General features: G+C 33.9%; 1 protein-coding gene across 1 annotated transcript in view; it reads right to left on the bottom strand.

Moving 5' to 3' along the window:
* LOC135222179 (uncharacterized) overlaps positions 1-6000 on the bottom strand; it is a 232737-nt gene that overhangs the window by 80640 nt on the left and 146097 nt on the right. The gene's annotated exons all lie outside the window — the stretch shown is intronic.

Genomic DNA, 6000 nt, shown 5'->3' with positions numbered 1-6000 from the left:
TATTGTTATAAGAGAACACTACATTAACATTAAACGATTTAAATATTGATTTTATGGTTTCAAATCCACGAAAGTAAGGTAAGCTAAGTACATTTTTAGGCATTTCTTTTTCATTAATAGCAACACTATAAAACTTTTTGTGAGCTTTTTGATAACATAAATCAATTAAATGAGGTGGGTAACAGAGATCTTAATATTAAAATTGAAATTTTAATATTAAGATGGTGGCCAGAATAAAAATGTACATATGTTAAATTATTTGTGGGTTTTCTATAAATACTGAATTTGCATGGGAAAGATTTTCTATGTATTAATACATCTAGGAAAGGAATGACATTGTTATTTTCGATTTCAACAGTGAATTTTATATATATATATATATATATATATATATATATATTATATATATATATATATATATATATACAGTCAGCGCCCCTCGTGATTTCGCACCCTCCCTGACGAAATCACAGCTGTCGTTTTTGGGAGTGGTCTTGAAATAGAGCGAAAAAATCGACCGAGAGAAATTGACTATATGGCACCTCAAAGCTTATTGTTTCCACTAATCGGGGAAACTCATGATTTATCGCTCCAGTTATGATCAGTTGCCTTCTGACCTTTGTTGTGGAGTGTCGCACGTCTGGGGGGGCTCTGTAGAGATCGCTATTTCACCCGAGTTATTTTTTTGTAACCATGCCTGGGGCCATACTAGTCGTGATACATTAATTATAAGAATCATTGAGTGTTATAAGGTAGGCCTTAGTTCAAGTGAAATAAGTGCTCAAGTGAATGTACAGAAGCGTACAGTGCTTAATATTATTGCCAAATACAAAGCCGGTGGGGAGAAGGAAATTCCAGTACATAAACATGGTGGCGGTGTTCCCAAGAAGCAGTCCCCGCGTGCCTTACGTTTCATTAAAAACAAACTTGAAGCTAATCCCATGTTAACAGCTAAACAGTTGAAGGAAAATTACCCAAAAGTGCTTGGTGAAACGAGTGTTAGGACACTTCAGAAACGTATAAGTGGAGATTTAGGATTTAAGAAAGTGAAAGCAAAGAAGAAACCACTCGTCACAGAGAAACAAAGGAAGGCAAGAGTTGCTTTTTGTAAGAAGGTTAGGGAGTGGCCGCTAGAGAGGGTACGAAAGAATCCTTTTCCCTTTTCACAGACGAGCTACATTTTACATTTCTGACCCCGCAGGGCAAAAGGTCTGGGTCAAGAAGGGTGGCGATCCTTATCACCCCAAAGCCACTGCTAAGACGGTCAAGTACCCCGCTTCTTTGATGGTCTGGGGTGCATTTGGGTACGGTGGTGTTGCTGATCTTGTTGTTTTACCAAAGGGACAAACTGTGAATGCCAACGTGTATTACGAGATCCTGAACTTGTACTTGCCCGACGCTTTTGAGAAGACTGGCACTGATATCCTGCAACAAGACGGTGCCCCTTGCCACACTGCAAAAATTATTAAGCAGTGGTTGGGGGACTGTGATGTTAAATACATAAATGACTGGCCTGGCAACTCCCCTGACTTATCACCCATTGAAAATCTTTGGGCCATAATAAAAGCCCAACTTCGGAACAAGGACACGTCAACAGTGCCAAAACTTGAGGAGGCCTTGAAGGAGTGCTGGGCTGCCCTTGACCCCCAAATCTGCCGTAACCTCATTGATAGTGTACCAAATAGGGTCACAGAAGTTATCAAGAGGAAAGGACTACCTTGCAAATACTAAAAGATTAATTGGTGAGTGTTCACATAAAGTTTTAAGCATATTTTTCAGGATTATGTTTTTTTCATATTGCAACGTAGGGGTGCGAAATCACGAGGGGGCCGGGGGTCGCTAAGCTGCTATTATATGGTAGGTAGTCATTGGGGGATATGGGGGTGCGTATATAATATAAAGTGGCATATAAGTCAAAATAAAATGCGGGTATTATATAATATATTGTATAAGGTCTAAAAGGTTCGTATAATTTATATATAGTTCATATTAAGTAGGTTATATAATATTTATCTATAATATATAGTATTCTCATATAGGTTAATATGTGTTATATAATCCTATATGATATATATTATTATAATATATATATCGGTTCTAAATAGTTCATATCTATATATATATATATAAATATATATTCTCTGCTCTAATCTATCTAATTAATATATCGATTTATATATTCTAATCTATTACTTATATAATAATATAGGTATAGTCTATAATGAAATATCTGTTGATCCTACTGAATAAGGTATGAATTAGTCGATTATAACATAGTGCGATTATATCTTCTAATATAATGATATGTCTCAAACTCATAGTGGGTCATTATATATATTAATATAAAGTTGTGTGTATAATTATATATAATTATATATTATATATTATATTATATTATTATATTATATATATTATCTATTATAATGAATTTATTTAATATTATATATATTTAATATTCTATCTATCATCTATTATCATATAATATTACTAATATATATCTATCTCTATCACTATCTTTAATATTCTATCTATGCTCTTCTTCTCTATCCCCCCCCCCCCACCCCCCCACACATCACACAACACACAACACATATAGATATATAATCATATATATCTATCTATTATAATTATATCTATAGTCATCAATTCTAATACTATATATATATTCCGTAAATATATATATAAATCTATCGCTATATAAATATAATATATATATCTATATATCTATTATAAATTACACTATTATGTATATAAATATATATATCTATATAATATTATATATATCTCTATACGAATAATACACACACCTTTGCACACCTAATCTTATATATATCTATATCTATGCTATATATATAGTATATATACATATATATTCTATATACACACACACACACACTATATATATAGTATATATATATATATAGACTATATATATATATATATATATATAATATATATATATGTGTGTGTGTGTGTGTGTGTGTGTGTGTGTGTGTGTGTGTACACTGCATATTTTTGCATACAAGACAACCTTTAAATCTAAAATTCACCTCTAATTAAAACTTGGGGTGTCATCTTATACTACCATTCTGAAAATCAAAATTTGAATTCTAAGTGATGTTCATAGGTAGGCTAGCATAGGCCTTGGTGCGATAAACACTGATACACGAAAAGATTCACATTATGATATAAACTGATAATAAAGATAGTAATACCATTATTACCCCATATATTACTGGCATATTTTAGAAATAATTCTATATCAATGAAATCAGCTTTTATGTATGCTAGCTAGGGATGCACTGATACCAATTTTTGGCCGATACAAATACCGATACAGGTACCAGCTTTTAAAGCCAATACCGATACCTGTTATCTCCATATTACTGTTATTTAGGAGAATATATATTGTTACTAAACTCTTTCTTGTTCTCTGATTATTGCATCAATATAAAAGGTTCAAAAGTTGAAAGGTCATATAATAGGGTTATTTAAACAATTTCAAAGACACAAATTTCATTGAGAAAGAACATCAAGTATAACTATTTAGTATTTAATCCCTTTATTACTGGATACAGTCTGGCTTATATTATGGCTACCATTAGAAGACATTAAACAATTTAGGTACATAGTGCTTACTCAAATTCATGGGGTGACAAGCAATCTGAAATTACTGATACATAATTTTATTCTGAGTTTTAATTCATATATTGGCTAGATACAGTTAACACTCATTCATTTAAATTATGAAAGTTTCTGGTAATGGAGGGGTTAATCCTTTGCCTCATTACATTACATAATATTGTTTTTATTAAGTAATCCCAAGAAAAATGGGATACCGGTACACAAATAAAATTAAGATTATGAAAGGACCAGAGTTTGTTTCTCAATATAAATCAACAAAACATTCTACACAAAAAAAAGCCCAAATCCCTTTGCAAGTTTCCACTCATAGTGGACTTGGTCCATTTGAACTAAGTTGAAATTATAATTTTATTAAAGATAATATTCAATATAATTATCCCAGAAATGAAGTGGTACAGAAATTTAATATTAAGCCAGCCTAGAAAGATTTTAAATTCTTATACTAATGATAAAAGTACCAGCTGGTATCGGCCAGAAATTCAACGATTCCAATACCGATTCTACAAAAACTAGCCGATACCGATACTTGGGTACATCCCTAATGCAAGCCCAACTGAGAAAATGTAACCATCAAGTTACGTTTGTGCTTACAAAAACACTAATCTTTCAGTACCCTTTCTCAAATTTTAATGGTAGTATAATTACGGTACTAATAACATCTATGATAATTTAATGATTATTGTTCATCAAAAATTCATTATAATTTTGGTGGTGAATGACTTACGAACAATGCAGTCATAAGAAAAATAATTATCTTACATTATCATATTGTTTGCAATTTGGGACAAAGCGTAAATGCAATCAAACCACTTTTACATCATATATTATTGGCATATCTTGATAATAAATAGCCTATTCGAGAAATAATTCCATATCAGTTAAATCAACTTTTATCTATGGAGGCCAGCCAGGCCGACAAAATGTAAACATCGAATTATGGTAGCACTCACAGCAATAATATATGTACTATTTTGGTATCTTTTCAAAATTTTAATGATAATATATTACGGTAGTACAGTGGTACCTCGACATACGAAAGTCCCAACTTACGAAAAATTCAAGTTACGAAAGCAAATACATAGATTTTTTGGCTCTACATATGAAAATAGTTCAGGTTACGAAAGGTTGTTGCTGTAAAGGCCCGAGATTCGCTCAGACCACCAATAACAATTTTAAAACTCGCGCGCCGCCAACTGAGTAGACTCACCACCATCCTCCCGCTCTCCCATTGGTTCCTAATGTTAGTCACCGCCATAAGATCCTGTTCTCCTATTGGTCAGCATCTCTCCCATCATGCATCTACCTAAAGGCGTTTTTCGGTCACTCCGAAGCAGCATCATTTGTACGCACGCAGAATTCGTTCCTTCTATACAATTTTGTTTATTAACGTAAATTCGTTAGTGATTTCGTACAGTATATACATAGTCATGGGTCCCAAGAAAGTTGCTGAAGTTCACGGAAAGAAGAGGATGCTTTCTATGGAGACGAAGATGGAGATCATTAAAAAATATGAAGCTGGCATGCGGTTGAGTGTGATCGCTAAGGAATACGGCCGAAATCCGTCGACGATAGGCATCATCCTTAAGCAGAAGGAAGCCATCAAAGCAGCTAAACCTTCCAAGGGTGTGAGTATTTTGTCTAGCAAGAGGAGCCACATGCACGACGAGATGGAGAGGCTGCTTCTTGTCTGGATAAGACAAAGAAATCGCTGGCGATACGATAACAGAGATGGCAATCTGCCCTAGGGCCAGCGCTATTTTCGGCGATTTGATTGCCGAGGCCGAGGACGACGGAGGAGAAGGGACATCGATGACAACCCAAGACTTCAAGGCTTCTCATGGGTAGTTTGTAAAATTCCGGAAACGGACTAGCATCCATTCAGTGGTGCGGCATGGGGAGGTGGCCAGCTCAGACACGAAAGCGGCCGAAGCCATTATTAACCCTCTTACGCCGAAGCCCTAAAAATCAAAACCTCTCCTGTATGCCGGCGCCGGTTTGGAGTGAGCGCGGAAGCCCGGAAAAAAATAATTTTTTCAAAAATCACAGCACGCTTAGTTTTAAAGATTAAGAGTTCATTTTTGGCTCATTTTTTTGTCATTGCCTGAAGTTTAGTATGCAATCATCAGAAATGAAAAATAATATCATTATCGTATGTAAATAATGCGAGATATGGTAGCGAAATAAAAAATATTCATAGATAATTTTATTCAAATCACGCTGTACAAAAAACGGTCAAAGCTAACGAGTTCCTTTTTTTTCGTTGTATTGTACACTAAATTGCAATAATTTTGATATATAATACATAGTAAAACAATAAAAGCAACACCGAAAAATATTATCACAAAATGATGTACG

Source organism: Macrobrachium nipponense, chromosome 3, assembly GCF_015104395.2.
Source record: "Macrobrachium nipponense isolate FS-2020 chromosome 3, ASM1510439v2, whole genome shotgun sequence".
Classification (NCBI taxonomy): Eukaryota; Metazoa; Arthropoda; class Malacostraca; order Decapoda; family Palaemonidae; genus Macrobrachium; species Macrobrachium nipponense.
This window is presented reverse-complemented; position numbering and strand designations above follow the sequence as displayed.